Here is a 12290-nt window from a genome sequence, read left to right on the forward strand (position 1 = left end):
GCCTGGCTGAAACCTGGACATTTCCTTCAATCTGTCCTCAGGTCTCTGAAGCATGGAGGCAGTAGCACGGACACTGGAGTAATGAAGACTGACTCCTTCAGCATTTCTTTTTTAGACCACTTTTTGCCCAACAAGTTTTAGAAACTATGGGTGCATCAGCCTATAGCTACATGTGCAGAAGGCCAATCTCCCTCCTGTGCCCAAGTTTCCTGTCACAGAAGGGGTGCAGTGGAGAGGTACTGGAGAGCAAACTAAACCATACACAAAGAGAGAGAGTACTTCATGTACTAGAACGTGTGTACTGCCATTGGAAAATGTGTCATACATAAACTTTAGTCTATAGCATCTGCTTTTATTTATTACCATTGCTATTTATTATCCCTGGAGTGACTGGAAAATACCAGAGTGTGCAGTTCATGGACACTTCTGTTTGGTCATGGTGTGGTCCTCAGAACTAAGACAAAGAGGGACCATTTTACAGGAGGAGCAGGCAAGGCTCCCAAATGAGTCTAGTGCAAGTGCAACCCTGGATGACCTCAGTGGGCACCACTAGAGAAGTTAGGCTCCTTCAAAAGCATTCATGCAGCATTCGTAAATTCATTCATAAAGCTGTGCCAAGAAAGGAACTTTTTTTTTCTGGAGGTCATCCAAGGGCAGTTTCCATTTTATTCCATTACCCACTGAGACCAGAGGGGAAAATATAAAAAAAGTGAGGGATATATAGCTGAGGAGGAAGACGACACATTAGAAATCTGCTGGTGTAGATCTAATGACAATCCCAAGGTCAGGTGAAGCTCTGCTCCCATTGGTGTTTAGAACCACTATCAAAAGTCCTGCTTTGCCCCTTTGTGAGCAGCTGTAGTCCTGGTCAAAAAACCTGAACAAAATCCAAGTCTAAATTCAAGTGCCAGAGGCGACATGTTATTCCAGTTGCTTCACAAGTACAAGCCTTAAATAGAGCTCACGGGGCTCAACTGTTTAACAGTAGCACTGTACAAATTTTTGCACTGTAACTTGACCAGGTGTGAGTCTCTAGTCACAGCCAATGTTCTGGCCAGGTTTGGCAAAGCCCTGGCTGTCTACAGCTGCAAATGTCAACTAATGCTTAGCTTAAATGCACACACCAGCCCCTTCACAGCTCACTGCTCTTTCCAGACATCCCCCTCCCAGAGGTTAGGCAGCACTCGAGATTCTAATAAATCAGGTGACCTTGTACATGTGAGTAAGGAAGATGATACTCTGAAACTTCTCTAACAGGAAATACCATATAATCAAATCTTCAATCTATACTGATTAAACAAGGCAGGACAAATTATGAGAGTTCCTCCAGCCCAAGTCATACCATCAGATTCCTCCTCCCTCTAATTTTAATAGAATCCTCCTCCTCCTCTTTTGCATTACCTCATTTGTATCTGATGAAAGAAGGTTCAACCTTTTCCCAGGGGCAAATGCTCCCATACTAATTTCCATCCATTATGAAACAGCTACTGATGTACAGCCTACTCTTTCTCCCCCGCTTTGCTCAGTTTCGGTTGTGCTCTGTTGTTCTTCAACTTGCCCTACAAAGCAAAGGCTTAAGTGGGGGAAATAAACAGGCCTGTAGATGGGAACTTGGGAAACCCATTCCATCAGCAGCTGCATAGAGAGAGAGAGAAACCCCAGACAGTGGCTGCATGTACAACCTGCTTCCATCTAGCACATTTCAGAGTCCTACTGGACTCACTGTTTGGTGTGAAACACATCACTTAAAATGGCCACATACAGCCCTGCTGCAGTTGGAAGGGTCAGGCATGGACAGAGGGCTCCAGCACCTCCTGCTTTGGCAGCACTCACACATGACAATAGACACAAGAGCATACTGGGAAAACTTACCTTTACGGTAAGCAACCCATTGTTGTGACTTTTCCTATGGCTGCAAAGTAAAGTGAAATCCAAACCAAAGATGTTTACCTTAACTATGCACAAGTGATTTTACAGCAAAGAGAACAAGAAGCGACACAGTGTTTTACATTTTTTAGTTGTCCAGCAGCTGCCCTGGTCTAGTCAGAAAATCAGACACACATCTACAACAGCAAAGCAGTTGCTACAGCATTTCATTAGAGTATGGGCTTACTTGGCATTCCCTGTTGTTACACAAGCTCAGGACAGAGCACAGTGCTTTGGAGCTGCAGCACCCAGGCCCTTCCCTGGGCACATATTTGCTCATGTTCAGTTGGTGAAGTAACAAGGAAGCACCACCACACTGTTATCGTGCAACATGCCAACATCACCCCCACCCTGCACTGCGTGGTTAGCTGAATTTGTTTCCCCACGGAGAGGCACAGCTTCGTCTTCCACAAGACTAAGTATCTGGAATAGGACTCTGTTTCAGGAGGGGCATGTATTCAATTTTCCCTAATGCTGTCCAGGTACCCACAGAGGAATAGGGAAAACAGTAAGGGGCAAAGTGGGATGGGCACTGTGTACATTTTATAGCCTTATGTTAAAGGATGCCCTTGGGATTTATATCACATATTTTTGTCCCAGAAAGCTACCAACAGGTTTTACAAGCATTTATAATGTGTCCTGTGGAGGAAAGGGTGAGTGGGCCTACCAAGCCTTCAGCCAGAATTAGGATGCAATTTTGGGTAGACAGAATGGGACACAGGGGAAAGGAAGACAATACCTCCTATGGTTTTCGTTCCTTGCCAGCCATTAAGGCCTGGATGCCACAGACCTGGGTGTTCTGCAGTAAAAATGAGATCTCTTCTCGTGTTCAAAGTGTAATTATAACTGAGGACAGAAAGTGAGTTTTGCAAACAGTTGGAGAGGATAGATAGCCACAAAAGGCAGCACCTTTGGTTACACTCAGCAGGGTTCTCACCTGATGAGGCTTCTTCACTTCATTCCTTTCTTGAAAGCTACTGACCTCTAGATGGGACACTATTTAACCGTTACATCCTTAGGATGTGCAAAGGTATTCAACAGCAAAGAGGCTGCTACTTTCCTTAACTAAGATCATCTCATAACCAGAACAAATTGTGTGAATCATTTAGTGTGGAAGCAAGGCCACTGTTGTAGAGACTCTCAGAGGAAAATGACTGGGATATGCAAGGCATTTCTCAGATCTCCACAGTGAGCAGTGAGCACAAGCTCAGATCCCTTGTCTAGAGCAAGTCCAATTTGTAGATTGAAGATGAAATACCACCTTCCTATTGTGAGTAGCATCACAGTCTCCTTGTTGTCACCTGCCAAACTGAAACACTTTGAAATAAACTGGTTTGGTATTTACAAGACAATTTCCTTATTTTCTTAGGGAAGAGGAAGGGAAGGATCTGCTGTTTCAAAAGATATTTTGGCCAGCTTTTAACAAGACAAAATTCACAAGTCTAGAGGTGAGCACTGAAGTGAAGAAAAAAGTCTGTAAGAGAGTGTGATGTGTTAGAATGAGATTGAACATATTTCTTTCACTTGTGACCCAAACTGCAAACACATTTGCCTTTGAGGGTGAAGTAATCAGCACACAGTCAGGAACTAGTGCAGTTTTTACACTAATTGATTCTTAGCAAGGCCATATTTCAGCTCTTCCCAACATCCTACTACCCTGGAGCAAAAACCCCAGCTTGTAACAAATCACTTTGAGAGTGTAAAAACCAAAAAAAGTTAATTTTCCAACGCCAGACAGACTCCTCAGGGAACCCTAACTCAACATGCATGAGCAATACTCACAACAGGACAACACATTGCAAATAAAATGCAAAGCAGAACCAAATGGAAAAAGGAGAGAGAAGGAGCTGTAAAGAAAGACGACACATATGTGTATAAACACTTACACATGGACACAGAGGGGCACCACTGTATGAAGCTGCTCAGTTTTTGCTGTGTAGACTGAAGAGCTACCTGGATGTAAGTCTCGGATCAGTCCAAGGTCATTGAACACAGCAAAGGCAAAACCCTGCACTAAGACAAACATGCACTCAGTTAAAGGCTAAATGAGAGTTCATGATGTCCTAGAACATGTCTCAGGGTAACCTCACTCATAAGAAGAAAAAGTCCATGTAAGTGCTGAGGACACTGGGTAGGATCCTGACAACATTGCAGCACATACAAATCAGGAGTGACTCTGATGAAACAAGGTACAGATGCACAAAATGGAGACCCCAGGCACTCAGTTCAAGGAAATTCATCCCAAGTTGTCTGTTCCCCCAATAAGCCTGAATAATGTTGCTCTCCCAAGCCAGGACAGATGCTGGGGAAGCTTGCAAAAAAGGGCACTTTGTGATCTCTTAGGAAAACTACTTTGTTCCTCATGCCTCTGTATCTCAGCTTCCTCCTACAGGGTGACACTCAGAGCTGCCCATAGGGAAATAAGAAGGTTTCACAGCAAGGTGACCCCACTATCCCATATGTTCAGCATTGATGGGCCCAGACAACCCAGAATAGCCCAAACTAGCTGTTTGGCAGCATAGTTTGCACAGTTAATCCCTGCTTTTCCACACTGATGGGACTGCGGTCCTGCATTGCTTTTCTACAGGATGATGAGGAGATTGCCTTTACATTTCATCAACTATATTGATCTGTACTTGAGGAACTTTAAAGAAGAATCTCCAACATTCAGAAAGGTTCTTCTAAGTCATGGGTCAGAAATCCAAACTCTCATTCAACAAGCCAATGCTACGTATCTGGTCTCCTATGAGGTACAGTCCTACCAGTATATAGTAGAAGAAACAAAGTAGGAATGTAGGAGGTGACAGAAATATCCACATTATTTAGGATTTCTACTAATTTGTTTTTAGTCATGGCATTTAGACACACCAGCTCTGAATTTTCTTGGCAATCTACACTCCTCCAGGCCCAAGACCACCAAGCTGCCTGGCTCAAGCCCCTGTGTTTCCAGAATTGGTCTTTGGGGATGCAAGAGTTTGAGACTATAAAAGCACTCTGAAAAAGCATGGTTGGAGGGCAGGGGACATTATAGCTCCCTTTCCTCAGCATTTAGAGCACTGAGAATTGATGCAACAAGTCAGGTTCAAATCTTTATGGAGTTTAAAACCTCCATATCTCACCTTACCCAGTTACCAAGCCATACAGTCTTGAGGAAGGCATGTGGCTCCATCCACCCCACTGAACTTTTCAACTTTGCATGAGAAACTCATTGGGGTGAAAGGGAGAAGTACTTGGTAGCTGAAAAATATACTTTCTCAGCAAGGAGGGTGCTTACAGTCCAGACCTCATTCTTGTCACTGGTGACAGGAAAACACTCCTAGAGAACAGGGACCAAAACTTCCCCCCCCTTGTACTGTGTGAGTTGCTCTCTTTGCTGTTTCTTTTGGACACAGTACCAGTTATATTAGCAGAGAGGATTCTCCATGTTGGAAAGGATGATGTGAACACCCCTTCCATCACAATATGTGTAGGTGTGAGTTTCACTGCATTTCTAGGATTTATTGCTACAGTGAGAGCAAGCCCTATGGAATCCCTTAACCAAACACATACCCAGCAGGCTGCACAGAGGTGCAACAGATAAAAATGAATTAAGACATTGATTTGCAACTCGTCCTCACCCTATTGCTCCAGCACTCCACAGACATCAGTGATTGACCTTCTGTGATTATCTTTCCCTCCTCCAAACATTATTCCTTGACCCTCATTGCAGCTAAACATCCATTCTTGTTCTCTGCTGTCTCAAGTTTCATTTTGCCACATCCATGAACCGCTAATTCAATCAAACTTAGCTGCTGAGCAAGGGTTCCCTCACACACTGTCACTTCCTGCAAAGATTGCTGGGACACTTGTCTTCATTCTTCTGGACTTCTCCTGTTCATTGAGGAAAGAGGCCTTTACAAGGCCCTCCTTCAGGGAAAGGTCACTCACTTAAGCCATTTCCCAGCTGTGGTAAAACTCAGCATTTAAAAATAGTATTGGGTATAAGTATGTCTTCCCTATAGCATTTATGACATAAATGTGAATATGCTGAGATAGACCATGAAGATTACACGCCAAAAGTAATTAGGAGAGAGAGAGAGCACAAGGAAACCACATTATGCACCTTTCAGTATTTTTGACCCTGTGAAGGTTTATGAACTTTGTGTGGAATAAAGGCCTGATGTACCTACTGAATACAGTCTTTGTCAGAATCAAGACTAGAAGAGGGGGGAAATGGTGGTGGGAAAGCCAAGGAAGTTAGCTGATGGATTATGAAGATTGGCCTGTTAAGTGTGGTAGGGAGATAAGCCAATATTCTCCTATTGCAAACAATATAATCAGGGAGATGCATTAGCTTCTGCATTTACAGCCTATATCATGGTACAGGAATGAGGAAATATTCACATATTTTAGGAAATATTCCTCAAAAAATCAGAAAATCAAAGAGCGTAAGATTGGTCATGATATGAATTGTTAACTATGGATGGCCACTTCTTGGAATTCATGGCTACAGTCATTATAGGGTCAAAAAAGAGAGCTGAGATTTGAACCCAATGGCTTTTATACGTTAGATACTGCCTAGCTAGCTAGACAGGAATGTGATGGGAAGAGGACTTACCCACCTTGCTGTGTGCTGTACATGGGATTATATGACCAAAGACTTTGTCTAGGGCTAAGGATTTGTCTAGTGCTAGGGTCACATGCTGCTTGGGACTTAATGCTTTCAAGATGCATTTGGTAAAAGCACCATTTTTAATGAGTATCTTCAGTGCTCCAAGAGCAAGGCCAGAAAACACTGATATTTGGAGCTTTTAAACCAGGAGGTGGAGTACATTTATGATTGCAGGCTCACATGGGCATGCACACACCTGGGATGGTAATCCTGCCCTCTGCAGGGTGCTGCCACATGTTTCCACATGCAGGTGCTGAGGATGAAGCACATCAGGTTCCACAGGCACCCAGAGCATCGCATGTGCTGGAGCTATACCTGCAACACGTCACTGGCACTAAGGAATCACAGGCTGACAGCAGCCCAAACACAACAGTTGCACCACAGACACCTTCCCAGGGAATATCACTGGAGTCTAAATAAATAAATGAATGAATGAATGAATGAACTAACAGAATACCAAAGTCCTTTTCATTAGCTTAGCACTATGTTGATATTAGTCACAGTTTAACCAGTTAGTCTACAGTATATTGTTTCATACCCACTTTTGCTTTATAGCTTGATGCTTTCTGTTCACAGAAAGTTTTTTCATAAACAGGCCTGAAGCTACATCAAGAAAACTTCTCACCCCACACCCATCCAGTCTATCTTCAGTTCCTCAGGAGTCACTGCAGCTGCCTCACAGACCCATTCTCTGATAAGGGAGGAGACAGACTGATACCTTCCCAGCAGGAGCTCAGCAGTCCAAGCTACCAGAACAAACTGACTGCACCTGACACACTTCCTTTTCCTTTCCATCCTGCTGCAAGGACAAATTTCTTACCTGAGGGAAAGAAAATGTGCAGTAAAACGAGCAGCCTCCATCTCAGCAGCTTGAGCTTCAACAAGAAAAAGAAACAGGCCACCCTAACACTCCCACCTGAGAGACCCAGGAGCTGTAATGAGCTTATGTACTGCTAATTTCAGAAGTCACAGGTGTAGGTAACCTCAATTACGTCACCCTGAGAGGGGAAAGAGAGGAAAAAAGCCCCTAAGCAAGTCTCTGTGCTATATTCCTGGTGTTGACCAGGGCTTAGGCTGAGAGATAAACCACTGAACTTGGGAAAGTAACAGTCTATGTATGGCTTTGAATTTATTTTTTCTTTCCCTTACAAATAAAATTTATCTCTACTGTTTCTGGGTCATCAGTCTGCAGATCAGCCTTAGTCTTCTGACAAGGGTGATCACAGAAGAATAAATAAATGTATCACTGTCTTTGCAAGCATTGCTGTGAAGTAACTCCCTCCCCTCTTGACTTTCCTGTATTTCTGGAGTCAATGAAGCCAAAGCAGTGAGTGTGTCTTGGTCATCGACTGTCTCACCAGGCAGCGTGGCAGCAAAGCCACCTGAGCACAGCTCTGCTGCTCCTGCATGTGGGGGCACCTTGTGCTCATGGGCTGTGTCAGCCTCACTGCCTGGTCAGGGGCCTGGATGTGCCCCCTCAGAACCAGGAGACAGTGGGTGAATTCATGCCTGTAAGTGTTGCACAGTGCAGGCACATCTCACACACATCCTCTGCCTCTCGGGAAGGGATGTCTGCATTTGCAGATTTCTTAGATATTGAAAATTAAAGCAGGCAAATAAGAAAAGAGAAAAAGAGAAGCTTGAGATAAATAACATTTAACAGTCTAAGTTTCTCCTACATGTGGGTCCATGGCATAAATCCATTCTCTGTGCAGGGCCACTCAGATATGATTTTGTGAGCCATCCTACCCAGTGTAGGGGAGCTGTAGGTGGAAGGAGATCTGTTACAATCTCAATTTGCAGGGTGAGGGCTTTGGATGCTGTAGTGCTAACCACTGCATCACTGACTTTTGGTCCCACAGGACTTGTGAACCTAAGGTTACATCTGGGACTCTGGTGGGCAGCAAGACCTCAAAGAGCCTGCAAGGGACAGAGCTGTCAGAATAAATTTCAGAGGGATGTAAGCCTCGGTCCCCTTCCAGAGTGAATTAAATATTAATGTCTTGGTTGTAGGAAGGCTCCCATTTCCAACGTACCTTGCTTCTCAAGAAAAACATGAAAGTTTTCCCTCTAAAAATCCAGAGGACCGGCATTTAGGCTTTCAGAAACTCAATGAGAAGAACAATAGGAATTTCCACCACCTTTTAACCAAGTCAGTTCTCTAGTCAATAAGCAGAGCAGAGCATTAAGCAAGAGCATAGAAGACCTTGGTTTACACCCTTTTTTGACCTTAAAATATTTGCTCTCCTTGACATTTCTGGGGGAGTGTCCTCACAAAAGGTTTCAGGAGCTCTGCTGAAGCTATGCTTCCACAGCTATTTTTCAGGTTATATGGTATAGACAAATCTCTACAGTTCCTGCCAGAGAACTCTTGCAGTCTTCTGAGCAACCAAGTTCAGCACTTCAGTTCATCAGGAAGGTTAAAGCTTGCTTGTCTTTAACCGCCTACTGTTTATACCAGGAAACCCAAAGAGTACTCCCAGGATTCCACAAGCAATTGTTCTTGCCTATTTGGAAATATTATGATGCATTAAGATGGGACTTTCCACCCCTCTAGTCTAATTTCCCGAAGATTGCGTGCTTGCTGGGATCAGTCACCCCACCAAGTTGCCCCTTGCTGAAAGGTCTTGCCAGAGAGATACTCAAAAGAGATTTATGTGCAAAATGACATCTTTAAAACAAACAAACAAACAAACCACCAACAACAAAAACCAGTTTCCTTTTCTATACCATAAGTGATCATCAGTAAAAAATGTATTTTGCTAGTTACTGAGTGTGATGTTCAATGTGAACCTTCTGTGAATAAATTAGTTCAGATAATTTCTCTGAACAAGTTCTGAGATGAGTCAGTTCTCAGGACTTGCTCACAGTTGTTTTCTGCATTTCTAGTAATTAATGGAATAAAATTACTTGGCCTTTTGTAGTCTAATAAAATTTTCCTCTTCCAAACAAAGTGTATAGGTTGTTGTCATGTAATAGCTCTACAGAATTCTTTCCTCCAATGAAAAACTGCTCCTCTGGAAATATTTTTACTTTGGTAATAAATGATAATAAAGTTATGAGATTTTATTTCTTTGTGTACATACCTATACTTAAATCTGCCATTGGCGGTCACTTTATTTATCCATTTTTCTCTCCTGTGAGTTTGTGTTGTCTTTTAATATAAGGAAACATTATATTAGCATGATGTAGAGAACTACTGCTTTGGTACTTACCCTTTGTTAATTCCCCATCAAGCAGTCACAGAATTTTAATTAATACTCTGTATAATTCTAGCAAGTTTAAAAAGAAAAAAAGCATAACTGAAAGTCCCTGTTTTTGTGTATAACAAACATGCCTAATAGCCTAAAGTAAGCAGTCATCTGTCTTTTCAAGTGATCAAACAGAAGGAAAGACAGCTAGCCATAACACATCCAGCCTTATTTACTTCCTTCTCTCCCTGTTCCCAGCAGTGTGCACAAATGGGTAGAAAACTTTATCACAGTAATTCCATTTGCTAGTGTAAGAAGAGCAAAACACTATAATGCTCCTCTCCAGGCTGCAGTTGATGTCTGTGCCCTGCCTGCACCAACCTCCCGCATCATGTGGATGTCTACACCCTCTTCAAGTCTCCTCTGTGCCACCAGCACTCACAGGCACCCACCCACACATCAGCCTTATGCCTATCAGCAAACAGACACTCCTGGATCAAGCATCACAGGGGGTTTCCACCTTTGTGAGAATTGCTAATCAATGTAAGATTCTGGAGAATCTGTATGTAGATAGTGGGATAGGTTTGAGCATGGCTAGGGCAGATGTGCTCCTAGAAATGGGTAAAGTGGCCCTCAGGCTAATTTGGGATGGTTACAGAGATGAGGTGTGAAGGCATGATCCTGCTAAACTCTTTGAAAGCCGTCGTTTTGGGAGATGCCCAGAGTCCTTGTAACTTCTGAGGATTTCCTGCTTCTGCGGATGCAGTCTTAGGTGGTGTTCCAGCTGGTATTTTTTCCCTCCACTTAGAGGCTTAGAGTGCTAACAGTCAGGGAATTCTGTTTCTGATGAAATGATGGAAAATTGTTTCAAAAGTGAGTACTGTAGATAAATCATGGCAGGAGAGGACAAAACAGCTAATAAATGTTTTGTGAACTATAGAAAATATAAGGAGAAGACTCTGGACAGGACCATGGAAGAACATCCAACCCCAGATGAAGCAACCATACCATTTTGACAGATATTCTTAAAGAGTTTCCTAAGTGGGATCCTCACTCCCCAGCAATCTGCAGCAGGACTGAATGTCCTTATTGGTACAAACCATTTTGCCTACGTCTAAACCAAATCTTCTCTTACTGCACTTCTCAGTCTCTACCTCTTGCTCTGCCCAAGAGGGACTCAATTGTCCTGCTCGGGGTGCCCTCACTCGCTCCTGTTCCCACCAAATAACACATGAATTATTGGTTCTTTTACCACAAATCTCCAGGTTTTCTTTAGGGCCTTAGGAAATTTTTTGAGCTGCTTGGAGTGCATACTTTACCAAGACTTTGGACCTGAACTTCTACAGCTTCGTAGCACAGAGCAATGGGTCTCAATGAGTTGCCCTTTCTCCTTCCAGCACCATGTTCTGGCACTGAGCAGCTTGAGTTAGACAACATTTCCCTTTCGCATTACCTGAGCACTAGAGAAAGTTATATTCCTAAAGCACACAAACTGCCATGTCAGATCAGATCAGGTTATTTAGCAAAATTAATAAGAGAACAACTATGAGAAAATCTGTCCTTTACAGACATTTTAGTCTAAATACTTATTAAGTACTGAGTGGAAATGGTGAAGAAGTTATACTGAAAGGTGGGTGATGAATATGAGAGGGGAAAATAGTGTTTTGAATTAGTAAAAAAAACCCTAATTCTTTCCAGCAAAAGGAAAAAGTTTTCATAGGATGAGTTGTCAGCCTTTTGCAAATTAAAATGAAAGGACATTCCTTAAGGGAAAATTGTTTCAAAATAAAATAAAAATTGTTGTACTTAGAAAATCTAAGCCATTGTAACTTTCCTCAGCTTGCTTTGTTGACTTTAGATTAAGGCAAGTCTGGGTTTGTAGATCGCATGCTCCATCACCTATAGGCTGTCTGTCCTTTCTCTCCCCTTTTAACTTGTTGCTTCCGTCCATCTGTATGCTGTTTCCAAGGTTCCCTCTTCTTCTTCATTCATTTGGCACTCTGCATAGGGTTTGTGGAGGATGCCTGAGACAGAAAGACTCCAAATACATAGGACAAAATGCAACTGAAGCCTTTCCCAAGGTCAGGAACTTCACAGTGCATCCTGCATTTGCTGCCAGCAGCTGCATTCATTATGGATAAACCTCATACAGACTGAAGGCAAAAAGTTGTATTAGGTCACTTGCCTTGTTCTTCACAAACTGTCTATCATGTTATTTGAATTCAATGTCTGGGGAAGTTCTCTCTTTTCTGATCAAGTCCTTGAGTCCTGGAGCAAGATTAACATTCATTTAAAGGGCACAGTTTCTTTTACAGAGGCAAGGAGGCTTTGACAACCCAGGTGATTCTCACTGGCTTTGGTGGTTCCTCATATACTGCAAGATGGATGTGTCTCTCAGTCTTGAATGTACTTCCCCCTACGGCATTCATCTGGGTCAAAACAGTGACCCCACTTTACGACACAACTTCCCATTCTTTTTTTTGTCCTTACTAGAAGCACATAGAGATGAGCACTGAGTTTTC

This window comes from Pithys albifrons, chromosome 3 (genome assembly GCF_047495875.1).
Source record: "Pithys albifrons albifrons isolate INPA30051 chromosome 3, PitAlb_v1, whole genome shotgun sequence".
NCBI lineage: Eukaryota > Metazoa > Chordata > Aves > Passeriformes > Thamnophilidae > Pithys > Pithys albifrons.